The sequence below is a fragment of the Balaenoptera physalus genome (genome assembly GCF_965194825.1).
Source record: "Balaenoptera physalus genome assembly, chromosome: 4".
Lineage (NCBI taxonomy): Eukaryota > Metazoa > Chordata > Mammalia > Artiodactyla > Balaenopteridae > Balaenoptera > Balaenoptera physalus.
The window spans coordinates 127,924,789-127,948,117 of NC_138891.1; the positions used below are offsets into that span (position 1 = coordinate 127,924,789).

Genomic DNA, 23,329 nt, shown 5'->3' on the forward strand with positions numbered 1-23,329 from the left:
ACTAAACTTAGACTGAATGCATCCACAATTCCACTTCTCCCATCTGGAACCCAGGAGTGGCGCAGCCATTCCAAAGCCCCTGATGATGAAGAAACTGAAGTGGAAAGAGACTGTGGTCTTAAAAGAGACAGTCAAAATATCGTACTTTGCAACTGTTACAAAAATGCATGACCATTTGAGTACACGCTCTTAGATACAATGTAGGGGCCCCTGCAAGATAAGAGCTCTGAGGAGAAAGCTTCATTAATGTCACAATAGATTCTACTGGGCTTAGAGTAGTCCAGCAGCAATAATGGATGGATACTCAGGAAATAACTTGCCCAACTCCAGGAGGAAGCTCATTTTGGCCTGAGGCTGCCTGAGAGGATATTAAAAAGGCACAAAAACAATCTAGTGGAAATGCCAGCTTCCCAGCACTGAGACAATGCAGATGGAAATGTCATCTGCCAGAAGTCGAGAGCTGAGTAAGGCTGAGGGTGCATTTTTTGGGTTAGGGAGCCCCAGATGTGAGCACTCATTTTTATTTTTCTTAAAATAGTACAAGAAAGGACCCCGCCTGTGCAGCCTTTAAACCAGGGCTCCCCAACCTGTTAGGAGCCAGGCCGCACAGCAGGAGGTGAGTGGTGGGCAAGGAGCAAAGCTTCACACTCCCCATCGCTCCCAACGCCCGCATTACCTTCTGAACCATCCCCGCCCCCTCTCCGCCCGCTCCCCTCCCCCCGCCGCCCCCCTTCCCCGGGCCCCAGCGGTCCGTGGAAAAATTGTCTTCCACGAAGCTGTTCCCTGGTGCCAAAAAGGTTGGGGACTGCTGATTTAAACTAAAGGTCTTGTCCTTACCCGCTGAAGATTGTAATTCTAGTCTCACTTTTTTTTGACTCTCTTTGCCAAGGAAAAATCATGCTTGAACCAACATAACTTTCCTGTTGCACTAATACCAATCCCTGATTTGCCTATCACGTATGAGATAACTGATGTAATGGAAACACACATTGGAGAAGAATAGACGGTAGCTAATGACTACTGAGCACCAGCTGCTGTTCTAAAGTGGTTCCCAAGTATTAACAAATTTACTCCTTGTAGCCACCTATGGGACAGATTCTAATGTTCTCACCCTTTTACAACCCTGTTTTGGGCAGTGCTAAAAGCTTTGTAAATTTGATTGTCCATGGGGTCACTGAGAACTCATTGACCTCCTCCTATGTCCAATTGCTTTGATCAAACATAAATAAATCTTTATAGGATTTTATTTTCAAGGCTCCTGAATATATTCACCATAGTAATATGAAATAACTCTTTATGTAAGTCTATGCATGTATGAAAAAGTCATAGTTCATGAAATCACAGACTATATCTCTTAACTTGATTACTAAACAAGATAATAGGAGTCCAAAATGAAATGCTTTTTGGTATTTTTTTTTTGAAATTAATTAATTAATTTAGTTTTGGCTGCGTTGGGTCTTTGTTGCTGCGTGCAGGCTTTCTCTAGTTGCGGCGAGCAGGGGCTACTCTTCATTGTGGTGCGTGGGCTTCTCTTGTTGCAGAGAATGGGCTCTAGGTGCTCGGACTTCAGTAGTCGTGGCACGCAGGCTCAGTAGTTGTGACTCACGGGCTTAGTTGCTCTGTGGCATGTGGGATCTTCCTGGACCAGGGCTCGAAACTGTGTCGCCTGCATTGGCAGGTGGATTCTTAACCACTGCACCACCAGGGAAGCCCTGGTATGGTTTATTTAGACCAGTGTGGTCCAAGGGCCATCTGTTCCACAATTTCCTAATGGGAGGTGGCTAATAAAAATATGTTTACTGCCCCTATTTTGGACCTACTGAATCTGAATTTCTAGATTAGGTTCCGAGAAAATGGATTTTTAGCAAGCTCTCCTAAGTAATTATAATGCATACTGAAGTTTGGGAACCCCTAATTTAAAGTAATTTAAATGCTGTGAAATCTCTACTTTCCAGTGAGCAGACATAACTAATTGTCTAGTGTTTATAATCGCAAGACATTTAAAACCTTGAATGTGATTTAGGAAATGAATAAATATACTTTTGTTTCTTGTATGCTAATATAGGCTTGAAAGTGTTATTTGAAACAAATGATACAGTACAGGAAAAAAAAAACTACAAGATTTTGCAGATCTTTAAATCAGACCATCGATTAATTGAAACACCTGGGAGGTTAGTCTTCCTAATAGCATAATCTAAAAAGTAGAACAGATTTTACTGGCTTTGGATAAATTGTTTGAGGATAAGCTCTTTTCCCTTATGAACTACTTCCTTCCTGCACCCTGAAAGGAGTGAATTTTGGGGTCTTGCAGTTCTGAGTAAGCTCTCTCTCCTCATAAATATTTAGATTAGAAGAAAAAAGTCAGGACCATTCTTTTAAAAAGCTTAATGAATTTTTAAAAATGTATGAACATAGTTGGGAAATCCTGCCAATGATTAAAGGGTCTTGAGTTTAATATTACATTCTTTTCTTTTCCCAAATTCTCTTCCACATTTCATGAAACAATATATTTCTCTAAATAAACCTAAGTTGAAATTAATCATTTTAGTCATTTTCATCACAAAATTTAATTATCGACACAATTTTCTGCTGCTCATGTCTTGATCTTTATTCTATGTCATCTGCAGGGCATACTCTCCATGCTGTAAGTTAAATTAATATTTCTACCATCACTCCAATGGCTTTTTGGTGCATTATATGTGGGCCATTTCCTTAAAGATCTCATTTCCTAGTTGAGGTGTTTACACATAAAAACGCCAGGGATTGTCAAGTTCTAGATTGGTTTAGAATTAGAATAGAGTAAATCTAACCTTCCATGCTATTATCTGCAATTCACTGACATGACATAATTAAAAATGAAGAAAAAGAAAAGGAAAATGTAAATAACTTCATTTAACCCTACATGTAAGTCAACATACACATGTTGTTATTTTTCTCTTGGAAGGTTAGTTTCAAAAAACAAAATTAGTTTCTTTATTTGCTGCTTATAAAAACCAAATATCAAAATTTTGAACCTCTCCTTTTGATTGTTATGCCTTTTTGGTTGATTGACCCTTTTCTCATTAAGCAATATCACTTTTTATCTCTGGTGTCTCTGTTTTGGAGTTTACTTTGTCTTATATTAATATAACCACTCTTACTTTTGGTTAATGTTTGCACGGTAAATCTTTTTTCAACCTTTTATTTATTTAGTTTTCTTTTCTTGGCTTGATAGCTCATCTCCACTCCCCCCCCCAGCTTTATTAAGGTATAATTGACAATTAAAAATTGTTTACCTTTAAGGTGTACAGCTTGATGACTTTATATACACATATAGTGAAATAGATCACTGCAATCAAGGTAATTAACGTATTGACCACCTCGCAGTTACCTTTTTCTTGTGTGTGTGTGCCTGTGCCTGTCTTGAGAAAAAGTAGGATCTACCCTCTTAGCAAATTTCAATTACACGTATGGTATTGTTAACTATAGTCACAGTATTATACATTAGTTCCCCAGAATTTATTCATCTTACATAACTGACACTTTGTACCCTTTGACCAACTCCATTTTCCCCTCCTCCCATAGTTCTGACCTACTTATATCATGATAGTTGAAGTGAGTTTCATGTAGATAGGATACATTTCTGTCTGTTTAAAAAGAATCCATTCTCCGTCCTTCATCTGGTGTTATTTTGACCATTAATGTAATTATTGATCTGTTTGGATTTAGATTCATCATTTTATTAGTGATTTCTGCTTATTTTCTCTGTTTTTCATTCCTTTGATTCATTCCCTTTACCTGCCTTCTTTTGACTATAGGCATACCTCAGAGAGACTGGGTTCAGTTCCAGACTACTGCAATAATGTGACTATCACAATGAAGCAAGTCGCATGGATTTTTCAGTTTCAAAGTGCATATAAAAGTTCCATTCACACCATACTGTAGTCTATTAAGTGTGCAATAGCATTATGTCTAAAATATACCTACCTTAATTAAAAAATATTTTATTGCTAGAAAATGCTAACCATCATCTGAGCCTTCAGTAAGTCGTAGTAGTAACATCAAAGATCATTGATCACAGATCACTAAAACAAATATAATAATAATGAAAAGGTTTGAAATATTGAAAGAGTTACATTAAATATCTAGAGAATGATACAGAGACATGAAATGAGCAATTGTTGTTGGAAAAATGGTGTTCAGATTGGATATTTTCTATTTCCTTTTTTCTAATTCAGTCTTTTCACTATTAATTTCACTAATAGTGCTCACCCTTACTTTCTGGGTCATTTTCATAAGAGCTGCTTCTGAGTCTCTATCAGATAAATCCAATATCTTTGTTGTCTGATTGTGTTTTCCTCTGTGAATCGAGATTTCCTTATTTCACTGTATGCTGGGTAATTTTTGGACTATATCTTGAACTTTTTGAATATTATGTTATGAGACCTTGGGATTTGTTTAAGTCTACGGGGAATTTTGATATTTTAGTTTTAGCTGGCAACCAACCAGGTTCAATTTAGACCACAAATTCCAATCAGACTTCCGTGGGTTGTGGTTTCAATGCAGGTTCCATTTTCAAAGCTTCTGTAGTCATGTTTGGATCTGTTCCATGCGTACACCACTCAAATGCCGATCTAGGACTTGGGTGGTTGTATATCCTGTATTCAATTCTTAAGTTCTATGGTGTACTGTTTAGGGTGAGATCCATGCATGTTCAACTTGAGATGAGCCCAGGGGTTCACAGGCAACTTTAGGGGTCACTTTCTTAAGTTCTTCTATCTTGATGATCTGGATTCCTAGGGCCACCCTTTGTGGTTCTCTGGTCAGAAACAGGGGCTTTATTTACTCTGCTCAAATGGGCTCATTTCCAGGGTTGAATAGGTGGAGGACAAAGATAAAAAAAAGCAATGGGGATTCACCCAATTCTCCTAGTATTACGTCATTCTGATCAGAAAGGAAGGTTCGCCATTCTCAGAGTTCTAGGCTCCTGCCAGCTCCTGTTGCTGCCACTGTCACTGCCACTGCTGTGGCAACCAAAAGGTCACTTAGGAGCCACACAAGAGAACAAAGAAAACTATTGGGGGTACTTCCCCCACTGTCTTTGAGCATGAAGGATCTTGCTTATTTAGCCATAACTAGAGAGATTTTCCTGTATCTCTGTCTGCCCAGGTCCTGAAGCCTACTTATGTATTTTGGGCTGTGTTTGGTCCAGAGTGGTGTAAACACAGGGGAAAAAACTGGTAAGCTCATAGCTAGTTGGGTAGTACTTTGAATTTTGGTCTTGTTACTTAATCTGCATAAAATTGCTCTTCATCTACCTGAAACAGCTGTTCCAGGCATTCCATCCAAATTCTATAGCTGCACTCAGTGGGGAGCAGAGAGCGCGGTATGCTCTCTCTGTCTTATGTAGAAGCGGAGCCAATCATCCCAATGAAAGGTAAGGAGACAAAAACAAGTTTACAGGAAACACTAAGCGAAACACATAGCATGTATAGTAAGCTGGCTGTTTAAAGCCAACAAGCTGAGTAAAAGGAAACATTTTAGAACTGATAGACCTCAGCTGATCCTTGCTATGGTCAATGACTTTGTACTCAGCATGCCATCTGGCATTTATTTGCTGGCACTGAAAACACTTTGTCTGGCGGTTGTTGCTAAGGTTGGTTAGGTATGATATCATCGGAGGCAAACTCATCCCCCTTTTCATTCTTGTAAGTCATAAACACTGACATACTGAGAGAACTGCTGATTAACAATTAAGAAAAAAGTCTAATCAGGGCAATTCTAAAGTTTTATATGCAAAGGCATGCTCAAATCTATAGCGTACTGGGATCACTCCGCCGAAATGGCTAGCACTTAGGATACTTTTTCTGCATGAATTATTGACATGTCATCAACAGAGATGAACCAATCATATGCACACTACATATTTCTGGAAAGTTGTGAGTGAAATAAATTATGAAAAGGAACTTAATTGGAACTCTACAATGAATCCTTTTGTAAAGCAAAATCATTGCCCTCTGATTTTGGGATTACATGTATGATTTTTTTCATAAAGCTGATTTATATATTTTTATTTAGACTTGTTTACCCTGTTTTTGAGTCAGCTTCTCTAATTCACAGGTCAGCCTAGGGCAACATGGCAGATTTGCTACTTAAGGCACATGACTTTTTTGGCTGTATTATGCTTATAGCAACGGCTGAGCTGCAGGAGACAGTACTTAATTAGCTGCCTTTGCAGTTATCAGGCTGCAATCACATTTGATTAAGAAGGCTGTTTATTTCACTCAAGGCTGAGAAAGCTCTCCTGAGGAGAGATGCCCATGTTTTGGCCCAGAGAACCAGAAAGAGAGCCTCGCACATGAAGGGGCACTCTGCAGCTCAGTCATAGGTGTTCTGAATGACCTTGGAGAAGTCACTTTGCTCCCCATTTGTTTCCTCTTTTCCCAGACTCCCAACGTTTTCAAAGCCCAATGTTTTCTTTAATGACAGGAACGTATTTCAAAGCTCTTCTAAGTACTTTTATGTGCTAATATACCCTTCAGTCTAATTCTGGGAGATAGGCAAGTTGTTACTCTTATTCCCTCTTAACAAATTAATAAAGAGGCTCAATGATATTAGAAGAATAAAGTTTACACAGCATAAAAGAAGAGGAACTCAAGACCAATTTGGTGAACTTGGTTGTTCTTCTACACCCCCTATTGCTAAAACAAATATTAATTAAGAATAGAATCACAGAGAGTTGTTTCCTGTTTAATTTCACCTGACAAAGGGCAAGAAGGTCTATTTACTTAATGTGAGGATGGGAATTACTTGAGACTGAAACCATAAAGAAGAGTTTTCCCCATTTATCTGATAAATATAAATTCAAATATTTCCCTATATGTAATACTTTGGAAGTTGACCTTGTATTATTCCTGGTGTTTATAGAGGAAAAATCTTGTATTAACATTGTACAGTTGCTTTTTTTTTTCATTATTTGTGGTAGTTTTTTTTTTTTAACATCTTTATATTAGAGTATAATTGCTCTACAACGGTGTGTCAGTTTCTGCTTTATAACAAAGTGAATCAGCTATACATATACATATATCCCCATATCTCCTCCCTCTTGCGTCTCCCTTCCACCCTCCCTATCCTACCCATCTAGGTGGTCACAAAGCACCGAGCTGATCTCCCTGTGCTATGTGGCTCTTTCCCACTAGCTAGCTATTTTACATTTGGTAGTGTATATATGTCCATGCCACTCTCTCACTTCGTCCCAGCTTACCCTTCCCCCTCCCTGTGTCCTCAAGTCCATTCTATGCCTGTGCCTTTATTCCTGCCCTGCCCCTATGTTCTTCAGAACCTTTTTTTTTTTTAGATTCCATATATATGTGTGAGCATACAGTATTTATTTTTCTCTTTCTGACTTACTTCACTCTGTATGACAGTCTCTAGGTCCATCCACCTCACTACAAATAACTCCATTTCGTTTCTTTTTATGGATGAGTAATATTCCATTGTATATATGTGCCACATCTTCTTTATCCATTCATCTGTCGATGGACACTTAGGTTGCTTCCATGTCCTGGCTATTGTAAATAGAGCTGCAATGAACATTTTGGTACATGACTCTTTTTGAATTATGGTTTTCTCAGGGTATATGACCAGTAGTGGGATTGCTGGGTCGTATGGTAGTTCTATTTTTAGTTTTTTGAGGAACCTCCACACTGTTCTCCATAGTGGCTGTATCAATTTACATTCCCACCAACAGAGCAAGAGGGCTCCGTTTTCTCCACACCCTCTCCAGAATTTATTGTTTGTAGATTTTTGGATGATGGCCATTCTGACTAGTGTGAGGTGATACCTCATTGTACTTTGATTTGCATTTCTCTAATGATTAGTGATGTTGAGCATCCTTTCATGTGTTTGTTGGCAATCTGTATATCTTCTTTGGAGAAATGTCTATTTAGGTCTTCTGCCAGTTTTTGGATTGGGTTGTTTGCTTTTTTGATATTGAGTGGCATGAGCTGCTTGTATGTTTTGGAGATTAATCCTTTGTCAGTTGCTTCATTTGCAAATATTTTCTTCCATTCTGAGGGTTGTCTTTTCATCTTGTTTATGGTTTCCTTTGCTGTGCAAAAGCTCTTAAGTTTCATTAGGTGCCATCTGTTTATTTTTCTTTTTATTTCCATTTCTCAAGGAGGTGGGTCAAAACGGATCTTGCTGTGATTTATGTCATAGAGTGTTCTGCCTATGTTTTCCTCTAAGAGTTTGATAGTGTCTGGCTTTACATTTAGGTCTTTAATCCATTTTGAGTTTATTTTTGTGTATGGTGTTAAGGAGTGTTCTAATTTCATTCTTTTACATGTAGCTGTCCAGTTTTCCCAGCACCACTTATTGAAGAAGCTGTCTTTACTCCATTGTATATTCTTGCATCCTTTATCAAAACTAAGGTGGCCATATTTGCGTGGGTTTATCTCTGGGCTTTCTATCCTGTTCCATTGATCTATATTTCTGTTTTTGTGCCAGTATCATACTGTCTTGATTACTGTAGCTTTGTAGTATTGTCTGAAGTCCAGGAGCCTGATTCCTCCAGCTCTGTTTTTTTTTCTCAAGATTTCTTTGGTTATTTGGGGTCTTTTGTGTTTCCATATAAATTGTGAAATTTTTTGTTCTAGTTCTGTGAAAAATGCCATTGGTAGTTTGATAGGGACTGCATGGAATCTGTAGATTGCTTTGGGTAGTAGAGTTATTTTCACAATGTTGATTCTTCCAATCCAAGAACAAGGTATATCTCTCCATCTGTTTGTATCATCTTTAATTTCTTTCATCAGTGTCTTATAGTTTTCTGCATACAGGTCTCTTGTCTCCTTAGGTAGGTTTATTCCTAGGTATTTTATTCTTTTTGTTGCAATGGTAAATGGGAGTGTTTCCTTAATTTCTCTTTCAGATTTTTCATCATTAGTGTATAGGAATGAAAGAGATTTCTGTGCATTAATAATGTTTCCTGCTACTTTACCAAATTCATTGATTAGCTCTAGTAGTTTTCTGGTGGCATCTTTAGGATTCTCTATGTATAGTATCATGTCAACTGCAAACAGTGACAGTTTTACTTTTTCTTTTCCAATTTGGATTCCTTTTATTTCTTTTTCTTCTCTGATTGCTATGGCTAAAACTTCCAAAACTACGTTGAATAATAGTGGTGGGAGTGGGCAACCTTTTCTTGTTCCTGATCTTAGTGGAAATGGTTTCATTTTTTTCACCATTGAGAACGATGTTGGCTGTGGGTTTGTCATATATGGCCTTTATTATGTTGAGGTAAGTTCCCTCTATGCCTACTTTCTGGAGGGTTTTTATCATAAATGGGTGTTGAATTTTGTAGAAAGCTTTTTCTGCATCTATTGAGATGATCGTATGGTTTTTCTCCTACAATTTGTTAATATGGTTTATCACATTGATTTGCATATATTGACGAATCCTTGCATTCCTGGGATAAACCCCACTTGATCATGGTGTATGGTCTTTTTAATGTGCTGTTGGGTACTGTTTGCTCGTATTTTGTTGAGGATTTTCGCATCTATGTTCAGCAGTGATATTGGCTTGTAGTTTTCTTTCTTTGTGACATCTTGTCTGGTTTTGGTATCAGGGTGATGGTGGCCTTGTAGAATGACTTGGAGAGTGTTACTCCCTCTGCTATATTTTGGAAGAGTTTGAGAAGGATAAGTGTAGCTCTTCACTAAATGTTTGATAGAATTTGCCTGTGAAGCCATCTGGTCCTTGGTTTTTGTTTGTTGGAAGATTTTTAATCACAGTCTCAATTCCAGTGCTTGTGATTGGTCTGTTCATATTTTCTATTTCTTCCTGGTCAGTCTCGGAAGGTTGTGCTTTTCTAAGAATTTGTCCATTTCTTCCAGGTTGTCCATTTTATTGGCATATAGTTGCTTGTTGTAATCTCTCATGATCCTTTGTATTTCTGCAGTGTCAGTTGTTACTTCTCCTTTTTCATTTCTAATTGTATTGATTTGAGTCTTCCCCCTTTTTTTCTTGATGAGTCTGACTAATGGTTTATCAATTTTGTTTATCTTCTCAAAGAACCAGCTTTTAGTTTTATTGATCTTTGCTATCGTTTCCTTCATTTCTTTTTCATTTATTTCTCATCTGATCTTTACAATTTCTTTCCTTCTGCTAAATTTGGGTTTTTTTTGTTCTTCTTTCTCTAATTGCTTTAGGTGTAAGTTTAGGTTGTTTATTTGAGATGTTTCTTGTTTCTTGAGGTAGGATTGTATTGCTATAAACTTCCCTCTTAGAACTGCTTTTGCTGCATCCCATAGGTATTGGGTCGTCGTGCTTTCATTGTCATTTGTTTCTAGGTATTTTTTGATTCCCTCTTTGATTTCTTCAGTGATCTCTTGGTTATTTAGTAGTGTATTGTTTAGTCTCCATGTATTTGTATTTTTTACAGATTTTTTCCTCTAATTTATATCTAGTCTCATAGTGTTGTGGTTGGAAAAGATACTTGATACAATTTCAATTTCAATTTCAATTTTGTTTAATTTACCAAGGCTTGATTTGTGACCCAACATATGATCTATCCTGGAGAATGTTCCATGAGCACTTGAAAAGAAAGTGTATTCTGTTGTTTTTGGCTAGAATGTCCTATAAATATCAATTAAGTCCATCTTGTTTAATGTGTCATTTAAAGCTTGTGTTTCCTTATTGATTTTCAGTTTGGTTGATCTGTCCATTGGTGAAAGTGGGGTGTTAAAGTCCCCTACTATGGTTGTGTTACTGTCGATTTCCCCTTTTATGGCTGTTAGCATTTGCCTTATGGATTGATCCCTTGATCATTATGTCATGTCCTTCTTTGTCTCTGATAATAGTCTTTATTTTAAATCTATTTTGTCTGATATGAGAATTGCTACTCCAGCTTTCTTTTGATTTCCATTTGCATGGAGTACGTTTTTCCATCCCCTCACTTTCAGTCGTATGTGTCCCTAGGTCTGAAGTGGGTCTGTTGTAGACAGCATATATACGGGTCTTGTGTTTGTATCCATTCAGCCAGTCGATGTCTTTTGGTTGGAGCATTTAATCCATTTACATTTAAGGCAGTTATCGATATGTATGTTCCTATTTCCATTTTCTTAATTGTTTTGGGTTTGTTACTGTAAATCTTTTCCTTCTCTTGTGTTTTCTGCCTAGAGAAGTTCCTTTAGCATTTGTTGTAAAGCTGGTTTGGGTGGTGCTGAATCCTCTTAGCTTTGCTTTTCTATAAAGGTTTTAATCTCTCTGTCAAATCTGAATGAGATCCTTGTTGGGTAGAGTAATCTTGGTTGAAGGTTTTTCCCTTTCATCACTTTAAATATGTCTTGCCACTCCCTTCTGGCTTGCAGAGTTTCTTCTGAAAGATCAGCTGTTAACCTTATGGGGATTCCCTTGTATGTTAATTATTGGTTTTCCCTTGCTGCTTTTAATATATTTTCTTTGTATCTAATATTTGATAGCTTGATTAATATGTGTCTTGTCATGTTTCTCCTTGGATTTATCTTGTATGGGACTCTATGGTCTTCCTGGACTTGATTGACTATTTCCTGTCCCATATTATGGAAGTTTTCAACTATAATCTATTCAAATATTTTCTCAGTCCCTTTTTTTTTCTCTTCTTCTTCTTCTGGGACCCCTATAATTTGAATGTTGGTGCATCTAATGTTGTCCCAGAGGTCTCTGAGACTGTCCTCAATTCCTTTCATTCTTTTTTCTTTATTCTGCTCTGCAGTAGTTATTTCCACTATTTTATCTTCCAGGTCACTTATCTGTTCTTCTGCCTCATTTATTCTGCTATTGATTCCTTCTAGAGAGTTTTAAATTTCATTTATTGTGTTGTTCATCATTGTTTGTTTGCTCTTTATTCCTTCTAGGTCCTTGTTAAACATTTCTTGTATTTTCTCCATTCTATTTCCAAGATTTTGGATCATCTTTACTATCATTCCTCTGAATTCTTTTAGGTAGACTGCCTATTTCCTCTTCATTTGTTTGGTGTGGTGGGTTTTTACCTTGCTCCTTCATCTGCTGTGTGTTTCTCTGTATTCTCATTTTGCTTAACTTACTGTGTTTGGGGTCTCCTTTTCACAGGCTGCAGGTTCGTAGTTCCCGTTGTTTTTGGTGTCTGCCCCCAGTGGCTAAGGTTGGTTCAGTGGGTTGTGTAGGCTTCCTGGTGGAGGGGAGTGGCGCCTGTGTTCTGGTGGATGAGGCTGGATCTTGTCTTTCTGGTGGGCAGGATCGCGTCTGGTGGTGTGTTTTGTGGTGTCTGTGACCTTATTATGATTTTAGACAGCCTCTCTGCTAGTGGGTGGGGTTGTATTCCTGTCTTGCCAGTTGTTTGGCATAAGGTGTCCAGCACTGTAGCTTGCTGGTTGTTGAGTGGAGCTGGCTCTTAGCATTGAGATGGAGATCTCTGGGAGAGCTTTCATCGTTTGATATTATATGTAGCTGGGAGGTCTCTGGTGGACTAATGTCCTGAATTCTGCTCTCCCACCTCAGAGGCACAGGCCTAACACCCGGCCGGAGCACCGAGACCCTTTCAGCCACACGGTCAGGTACGTGGGCACTCTCTTGCCTTTGGGAAGTCTGAGGTCTTCTGCCAGCAGTAGGTGTTCTGTAGGAGTTGTTCCACATGTAGATGTATTTCTGATGTGTTTGTGGGGAGGAAGGTGATCTCTGCATCTTACTCCTCCACCATCTTGAAGGTCTCCCTGTACAGCTGGTTATTTGCAACCACAGGTAGCACTTATTTTTTGCAAAATGAAGCACAGAGAGATATCATTCTGTTTACCTTTTTTGACAGTGTGAATTCATACCAAGTATGTTTGAGGTAATTTGTCATGTTTTTTTCTATTTTTGTCAGATTTGGGCAGAGGTATGAAAAACATCTTTTTGTTTCCTGTACGATTTTCTTTCTTCTTTCTTTTTCCTTAAGAATGCATATCTAAACTACAAATTCTATTTATCTCTGAGCTACTGTGGGTTAAACAGCCAAGGCTTTCACCCATGGAACATTCTGATGGTATCCCATCATACTTTATGTGGTTATCATCTCCCTCTGAAATTTGCATTAGTTATGGGTGTGTTCATCCTAACATTTGGCAATTGGGAGACAGCTGGAAGGTAGTGTGCTCTGGCCAGCAGCTGTCCATCAGAATTCTTCCAATATAATGGAATAAAAATCAGTGTGTGTGCATAATTCTTGCCTCCTCAATTTTATCGATAAAACATTTTATCTCCAAAAATTATGCAGCTGAATAGAGTTGTACAGGAGCCTGTTGTCTGATGAGTCACAGGCTGGCAGATCATACTGTCTCATCGATAGAACATATTCAGATATGTGAATTGTGCAAAAGCCTGTATGGGAGGTAGGTAGGACCAAAGCTAGGCCTCCTAGTATATGCCTGAGGCAAACTTCAGTGCAAAGCACCTTCTACCTTTGGATTCTGGATCTTCTGTAGTGGAGCCATTTTTCAACTTTTTCCACTGAAGCACTGAGCATGGCTAGAGCACATTCAAATATGTGCTCTACAATGAAATATGACAAGAAGTTAAATCATTATAATCAAATTGCCTTTTGAGTTCTAATTCCTATCATCTGATTATAATTTATTATAAACAGTGTGACTCGAAAGTGATGGCTGACTCCCTAGAAATCACTCCTTTTATTTTGTAATGATACCTGATTTTTACCCCATGAAAGAAATTCTCTGAAATCAATAACATATTTGAATTATGAGTTGATATTTCTAAGCAAATATTTACCCAGATGATACATATTTATTTAGAACTCACAAAATGTCAGCTTTTTCGTGCTTAAATGGAGGATTACTTGTGTTTAAATGATCCACTCTGGATCATTCAGTTGCGCAGGCCCCGTACCTTCCATGGTAAGTTGGCAGACCTGCTTCTTGTCCTCTTGGAAGGACAGACAGATCATTTAGGAACTTGAATAATGTGATAAATAATAGCAGGGCAGAGAAAGGATACTAATATGGCAACATATAGGAGGGAATTTAATCCAGATTGAAGTTAAGAAAAAGCTCCCCCCAAAATATGATGTTTAGATCTTCATAAGTTCTTATAGCAATAAATAGTTTTCATTCTTCCCATCTTGAAACCATCAGTTCTTCAGGAGCCAGTGGGTAGTAGCAGAAAAAGGTCAAGCACACATAGTTTTAAATGCCAGCTTATTACACAGTAGCTGTGTGAAATTAGACAAATTACTTAACTCTGAGTCTCAACTTCCTCATCTGTACAGAGAAGAAGAATAATACCCAGGTAATGGGGGCTATTCTGAAGATTAATAAACTAATATATTTTAAGCATCTGGGACAGAGATTGCATTAAATAAATGATAGTTCCCTTCACTCTAATAATTTCTGCCACCGTTAAACACTCTTTCCCTTATAATATCCAACTCTGACTTCTATCAAATGAAGGTAGCCCCTAAAACCTGGAATATATGACCAGCTGTGAGTTGATTTGTTTTGGGCACAATCTCATGGATGAATAAATAAAGATGGATCCTCACATAAACTGCTTTGTTATGACAACATATTCAATTCAGAATGAACCAAAACACCACAAATCCTATCTTTTACATAATTTTAAATACAAAAAGCACGTAGAAGAGAATTAAGGTATTCACTGTTCCCGCCACCATGGAAGGTGTATTCAGGCTGATCAGTGAAGGAAAGATCAATTTTAACAGTGAAGGGATTTTGAAGGGATGGAGAACACTTTTAGGGAAGCTGAAATAGATGTAGAACACTTTTCAGGAGGCTGATCAGATGCAGAAAGGAGAGAAAGACAGTGTATTCCCGAATTTTCATGGGCTCCATGGTGGGCTTGCTGTTCTCTTTCTTACGCTTCTCTTCAGAACATCCCATTCACTCCCCCCCACACCTTTTTCAACCAGCACCTCTAGGCTTTTTACTCCCACATCTAGATGTGATGCTCCAGGCTCTCCAATGAGGTGCAGTTGGTGCATTCCACCCACGAAAGGTTCACTGCATTTGTCTTATAGGCTATAAAGCCTATTACCCCCCACTCCCCACCATTCAACATATTAAAAATGAATTCATTCCTCTCTCTAAACTTTTTTGAATGTTCCTCATTAGTTCTCAGAACACACTATCTACGCAATCATTCAAAACTTCAGACTTGATTTGTACTTGTTCCTCTTGTTCAGCCCCAGTTCTTAGTCTCTTTTATCACTTTGCCCTGCAGTACAGGACATTGTCAAAGAGCACCAGCCCTCTCTACAAGCGTGCCTGAAGGATGGGCAGCATCAGAACCCCCTGGGAGTTTGTTAAAAATGCAAAATTTCAGGTTCCACACCAGACCTAACCAAATCAGGATCCACATGTTAACAAGGTGCTGTGATATTCATATTAACAAATATTTGATCTTTGTCCCATTTCTGGCACAGAGATCCTAAAACCCCTGGGATTTCCTAAGTGATAAGAGTAATAAAGGTGTCTTAATATTCATAACAAACCCCTTTCAACCACATCTGAGTTTATGTTAATGAGGTGAGTTTTGGAAAGCACCTGAGGATGGGGGCTGGTTGCCAGGGAAACCAACCTTGTGATTAGAGGGTTGGAACTTTCATTCCAACCTCCAGACCTCCAGGGAGGGGAGAGGGGCTGGAGATTGAGTTAAATCATTAACAATCAATGATTTAATCAATCATGCCTATGTAATGAAGCCTCCATAAAACCCCAAAAGGACAGGGTTTGGAGAGATTCCTGGGTTGGTGAACATGTGGAGAATTAGGGAGAGGGACATGACTGGAGAGAGCATGGAAGCTTCAAACCTTTCCCCATACCTTGCCCTATGCAGCTCTTCCATCTGGCTGTCTCTGAGTTATAATGTTTTATTCTAGTAAGTAAAATGTTTCTCTGAATTCTGTGAGTACTCTGGCAAATTTATTGAATCCTAGGGTCATTGAAACCTCTAATTTATAGTTCAGAAGCTCAGGTGACACCATGGACTTGCAACTGGTGGCTAAAGTTGGCGGAGGTGTGAGCAGTTTTATAGGACTGGACCCGTAACCTGTGGATCTGATGTTCTCTCCAGGTACATAGTGTCAGAACTGAGTTAATTGCTTGTGGTGTTGGAAAACCCACACAATGAAATTGGTCTTAAAATCTTAGGTATCCACGTGATCTCTTACTGTCTTCATTAAACTTTTTCATTGTTTTCTTTCTTTTAATTATAAGGATTTTCCAAAATATGAGAATTATAGATACTAATATAAAACACCCATATACCCACTACCCATACTTATTACATGTTAATAATTTATAATATCTGTTTCAGATTTGTATTTTTTAAGTAATAAAATATTAGAGTTGAAGGTCTCCTTCCTACTCCTCTGCCTAAGGTGACAAACTTGTCCCAGGACTGTCCCAAATTGTAGCACTGAAAGTCCTGCACCCCAGGAAACCCCTCAGTTCTGGGAAATACTGAAATTCATCTGTACCTTTCCCTCCCCCACATATTTACCACATGTGCATGTTTCTATAATATACAGAATTATTTTATGTGTTTAGCTTTACGCAAATAGTATCATGTTTGGCACATTCTTTTTCTGTTAGCTCTTTTTCACACAGCATTACAGTTTTGAGATTTACTCTAATGATACACTAACATGCATGGATTTAATTGCTATATCCCATTCTACTGTATGAATATACTCTAATTTACTTATCCATTCTCCTCTGATAGAAATTTAGGTTGCTTCCAATGTTTTGCTATTTTAAATAATATCAACCAACATTACAATGTCTCCTTGTGCGTATTTGAGGATTTTCCAGGGAATATATGTAGAAGGGGTAAATTGCTAAGGCCTAAAGGATGCCCATCTTCATCTTTTCTGCATGTGGTCAAATTGCTCCCAAGTGTTGATAATGGTTTGTGTTTTCCCACCAGCAGTGTGAGTTCCCTTTCACGTTGGCCCACAGGGCTTGGCGCTATCAGACTTACAGAGTATTGCCAGCCTGACAGCTCTGAACAGTCTTGTTCTGTTTTAAACTGCATTTCCCTGCTTTAGCTAGCCATGGGGAGCATCTTCCATGTGTTTATTGCCCTTCTGGTTTTCTGCTCTACTACTTCTTTTGAGCACACACATTGCCCATTTTCCTATTGAGGCATTATGGATACTAATCTTTCGTGAATCATATGAATTGCAAGTATCTTCTCCAAGAGGGGAATTTGCCTGACACTTCGCCTATGGAATCGTTGCCTTATATATTTTTTAAAAATTTAAAGATTGAAATATAATTCACATACCATAAAATTCATCGTTTTAAAGTGTAGAGTTCAGTGATTTAGTATATCTCTTCTTTTACAGTTTGTGCTTTCTAGATTTTATTTTAGAAATCTTTCCTATTCTGAGACTATAATGCCATTCTACTCTTTTTTAAAATGTTGTAAATGTTTACTTCTTGCCTTTATGTAATTAGTCCATTAGGATAGATTTTGGGGTGTGGTGTGATGGAGTGATCTAGTTTAACGTTTATCTGTATGGATAGTTAATTGTCTTGGCACCATTTATTAAATAATCCACCCACCTCTACTGGTTTGTAATCAGTAATCATCTCCGTTATCACGAGTCAATTTCTAAGCTTTATATTCTATCAGTTTATCTGTGAACCAGTATGACACTATTTATTTTCCATAACTTTATAATAAATCCTGATGTCTCCTAGGCATGTCTTTTCATTTTGTTGTTTATCATAACTGTTTTCTTTTGTCTACACCCTTTTCTTTCTCATATACATTTTAGGCTCTGTCTGTCAAACTCAATAAAAAATGGTCCTGTGGGTTTTTATTAGAATTGTATTGATTTTACATATAGTTTGGGAAGAATTGACATAACCCGATATTGACAACCTTACAATATTCCCATCCACAATTTGGTATATCTCTTAATTTCTTTAGGTCTCCCTTTCATCTCTTGAAACTTTTATGTATTTATATTACTCCATAAGTGCCATGCACATATTATTGGATTTCTTACTAGGTACTTAGTTTCTGGTGTTGTGAGTTTTGTGTACACACATATATATTATGTTTTCTGAGTGTTGTTGATGTATAGGGATGCACTAATTTTTGTACACTGATCTTACATCCTGCAGTGTTGATGAATTGTCTTATTTGTTTTTATAGTCTGAGGAGTATAGGCAATCATATCATTGGTAAATAATAACAATTTAGTTCTTTCCTTTCCAATTGGAATCATCTCTTTTTAATTTGTCTCGTTGGTTACACTGACCAAGCCAGTAAGATGCTGAATAGAGTGGTGCTAGATGCTAGCTTGTCTTATAGTTGCATTAAAAGGGAATGGTCATAACAGTGTAGCACTGAGTATGGTTCTTGAGGTAGGGTTTGCTTTTCCTTTTGAGATCTTTATTCAGTTAAGAAATTTTCCTCTCTATTCATAGTTTGCTAAGTGTTTTTTTAACTCAAGTGAGTGATGGATTTCATCAATTGACGTTTCTTTCAAGGCTCTTCTTAGAATTGCTCTCCTTCAAGAAGTCTTCCTAGCACCCTAAAGTTGGACTAAAAACTCCTTCTCTCTGATTCCACCACATTTAGTCCTTTCCACAGCCTACTAAACTGTCTGTTTTCTAAGTTCATGTTTCCCAGTAGCTTATAAGCGATTCAAGAGCAGGAACTGTGTTTGATTCATGGCTATGTCCTCCATTACCAGCTGTAGAACATAGAATATCTCTGTACATATTATAGAAATAAATTGCTGGGAACATGTTCTAGAAACTTATCTAGCCCTTCCTAAAAACAAATTATGTTCTTAACAATGAAGCTTTATTTACAAAGGCAATTATGATTGAATAGAGTTGATTCAAAAAATTCTAGATATCTACACATTTATATTTGCTCTTAATAATACATAAAATGTATTTATGTAATACATAAAATACATGTCTTCTGAGAAACAATGACTTTCTTCTTATAGCAAACATTATCTGTTACTACATTAAATTTTTTTTATTCAATTACTTAAACTAAAAAAAAATGTTCTCTGAGCACGCCATTCTCCACAAATCTCCATGTGTTCACCAATCTGGCAGCTTTCCAAACCCTGTCCTTCCGCATTTTCATGGAGGTTTCATTACAAAGGCACGATTGATTAAATCATTGGCCATTGATACTGAAATCAATCTCCAGCCCCTCTTCCCTCCCTAGAGGTCCAGGTGTTGGGATTGAAAGTTCCAACCCCCTAATCACATGGTTGGTTTCCCTGGCAACCAGCCCCCATCCCTTTTGGTGCTTTCCAAAAGTCACCTCATTAACATTAAAACCAAGTTCATATTCATTTTAACATTATATTAGTTATTTATCTTTCTGTCATTATTAAAGCAAAAACAAGACTCCCACAAACTTTGATTTGCTCAGAATGTACCTTTTGGAGGTGTTTTACCATATCTAAGTCCTAAGAACATTTTAATTCATTTAATTTAAATAATGTTCTTACCAATGCCAAAGGCCTTTCAAACTGTATTACGTTTCTGTCCTTATTTGAACAGCCTCACTTATTTTATTCAGAATGCTCAGCTACTTAGTGAGTATGGGACCTCAAATGCCATTTGGAAATATGAAACCTTTATCTTTTAACTCAGTTTTGCGTTCATGAATAACATGGTTCTAACATCACAGTTGTGATATTCATTAGCTGTCTTTGCAAAACGTCGGGCAATACATCTTTTACGTTTCATTGAGAAGAAAAGAAACTTAATCTCACCAGAATCTCCATTATTAGTTCTTCCTTTTCATTTTTCCCCGTGGGGATTTTGTGTTGGCCAGACGGCACACTGAAGGATCCCTAGACATATCTGCATTCTACGAAAGCAACATGGAAAAGCAAAAATCTATTTCTGAATGAGGGGATTAAATTTTATATCTTATCATCTGGCTCACTATGTCCAACCCAGTCATTATTTGGTTCATGTTCAATATTGTACAATTATTCTCCTATTCACATAACACTCTTTCTTCGTTTTCAGTAAAGTCCTGCTTTTAGTCTGTCCCATTAGTAATAGTAATTAGCCACTCAACTGAACCCTCTGAGCCCTTGAATTCTACTAGTTCTAAAGAATACTCCATAAACCTTATCTTTATGTTGGATCCTATCTCTAGGAAATGTCAGTCAAATTTCATCAGCAGCAAAACTGAAATACCCATTTCCATATTCATCACAGAATATTTATTTTCCATGGAGAAAAGTGGCTGGATGAAATGTCTGAGAATCAGTTTGATGAGAAATTGTTTACTTTGTAAATTGGCCCAATTCTCATTTTCAAACACAGTGAGGTTTCTAATTGTCAGGTAGTTACATTCCTGATCAAAAATGGAGAAAATTTTCCAAAGTCACATATTCCGTCATACATGGTATTAAATAGTGTAACATCTCAAAGTGTTCACTCTAAATATTTTCTCTATGGAATAAGTAAAAATAATCTTCATATGGTGTCTTCTCACCTTTGTCCCTTGTCTTAGTGGTATCTAAGAGTGCGTCCATTTTACATAAAACCAGCTCTTATTTCCAGAAGAATACTGAACTATTTTATTTCAGTTTTGTTAGACATAACCAATAAAAGAATGTAGTCTACCAATAAAAGTCTGTAAAATAAGGATGTATCTTTTGTCTTACCTATTTATTTATATGTTATATTCAAAGTTTAACCTTCCTTTTCTAGTAACACTGAACAACATGGGTTTTCCCAAACTGACCATTTTCTTTTTCAAATCTTTGCCTTCGTAGGGGACACTGTCTCTGTCTGGAATGCTCTTCCCTTTCTTCACTGTCCACTTATGTAAATATCTACTCTTTCTTTAAAACTCTGTTCAAATTTCATATTTATGAGACTTTCTCTAAATATCTCTTTCTAAACACACACACACACTTAGCTGCTTTCTCTCTTCTCAGCCCTTCAATAACACTTCATAGATTAATTCTATGAAGAATTATTTGTCTACATTTTCTTCTCTTATAAGATTGTGAGATTGTAAAGGTCAGGGAACATCATTTATTCATCTTTGGATCCTATGCTGCCATGGTAACAGGCAATATGAATTTGTAAATAACTGATTGCATAGTATATGCTGACTTTTGCAAAAATTATTCTTAAATTCTGGAAAATAATACTGTTACTTTTCTATATGGAAGTCAATATCTGTGACCATAATGAGCAAAAGTAGGCATGCCATTTTAAATAGATTTATGTCAAATAGACTTATTGTATTGATCATTTTGCAGTATATACAAATATCAAATCATTATGTTGTACATCCGAAACCAATATAATGTTACACATCAATTACATCTCAATTTTAAAAAGTATATACGTTATTTTTAAAGTTTAATTTTTAAATTGTTTTCACAAGACACAAATAAATTTTAAAATTCCTAACTGATAAAAAGGGGGTAAAAGGGAGAGACCTGAGTAAAATAATACTTTCCAACTATATAAAAGGTAAATTGAAAGATAGCTCTTGTGATATCTTTGAAAACAAATCTTAACGGTTAATTTGCAAAAGTTTAGAAAGAGCAGTTGAAGTAAACGGAATTAAGGGCTAAATACCTCTACTCTGATTATTTTAGAGAGGCCTCAGCAAGAAGGATCAAGTGTGCCTTACCTTACCAATTTACACACAGTCTAGAATGACCCAAATCGTGTTTTGTACTCTCTTTAGCTCATTTTAAGCTAAGCCAAGACATTTTCTATTTGAAAATAAACAAGACTCGAAGCCAGATTTATAAAATTATTCATTTAGGATACAAAACATTCCACTGTGTTTATTGCTTTCTTCCCTATTACCTTACTGATGACCACGAAGATTAAATTCTCTGTTAAGATGATTGAAATGATTTTACTAAGAATGTGCCTGGATGCTTGGAAGAGAAGAAGCATAGCTTATGAGTTCCAAAATAGCAATATTTGAAAACATGTGCATGAAAGAAGTTTTGTAAGCATTCTTGGAATTATTTTCTCTTTCTCTACCCCCCACACCCACCCTAACTCAAAAAAGAGAAAAGCTTTGGGTGGAGTTAACTCTTTTCAAATCTTAAACAATAACTGGAAATCCTGAAAATGTATTCTCCTTTATCCAGTGGGGAAAACACTTTAAAGCTCTTTTTTTTCTCTAAGAATTGTTTAGCAAGGGATTTACTTAGTGGTTTCTATTTTGAACCAAAAATTCAGTTTAACTGCCTAAAATATAATGCCATCTGTGTTTATTTCCGCCCTCCAAAAAACACAATTCTTTTTTTCAAACATAACAAGTACATGGCCCTAATAACCCAGATAAAGATATAACTCAACGAATTCTTTACTTTAACCAAGTGATAAAATTAGTTCTAAGAATAGGTACCATAAAAAATGAATCTGATTGCAAATATAAAACATGTAAAGCACAACTGTAAATTAAAAAAATTTTAACTATTTTGATTAGTAAGTAATTATGTCTTCTATATATATTTATCAGGGTGGAGGTATCTATGAGGTGAGAAAAAGGGGCACAACACACACATTGTGATGTAGTTAGTGGGCAGAGAAATGGGCCAGGAGCCAGAGGACCAAAGAATCAGAGTCATTCTGACCCCAGGTTCCTCAAATCTATACCACCTTTGGGGCCCACTCACACATCTACCTGGAACAACAGCTTCTGGCATGTGGAGATCATTGGAAAAATCAAATTTGAATTTAGTAATGAAGTATTTTAATTTACTTAAAAAGTATGAAGTGATATACAAATGAGAAACATTATTATGTATTTATATTCTGAGCTGATTCTGACTGTTTTCTAAATGTAAAGGAACTTAATGTTTTTCCGCCAAATCTTCCATGAGAAAAAATTAAAACATTTTAGAGTTTATTTGCATTTCAAAGAATGCTTAAATTCTGTTCATCAGTCTTTATTACAGCCTGACATTTCTTCCATCGCCATGACAGTCTTCAAGAATATCCTGAAGTATGATTCTTTCTGGCCTTATTCATGGAGACATGATCCCTAAGATCAGCCCCACTTTGATTCTAGAAAGTCTATGCGATGCCAGGTTTTCTATTCTCAGGAAACCGAGGATGACTTATAAGCCATCTCAATGGATATATGCTTAAAATAGCCAGGCACACATCACTTATTGCCTAATCTTTCCTGGCTCCACGTAAGCCTTCATAAAACACGAGTTAAGTCACAATGGAAGAGCTTTCAAATCATCCTGACAGTCACTTGAAAAATACAAAATGCAGACTCCTGAAAGCCATGGGTGATGGTCACCCATGGGTGAAATTCTTATGTTCCT

The 23,329-nt window shown here is 37.0% G+C and overlaps 1 protein-coding gene across 2 annotated transcripts in view; it reads right to left on the reverse strand.

The window, feature by feature from the left end:
* The window catches only part of CYYR1 (cysteine and tyrosine rich 1), a 137,832-nt gene that overhangs the window by 77,643 nt on the left and 36,860 nt on the right, over positions 1–23,329 (reverse strand). The window lies entirely within an intron of this gene.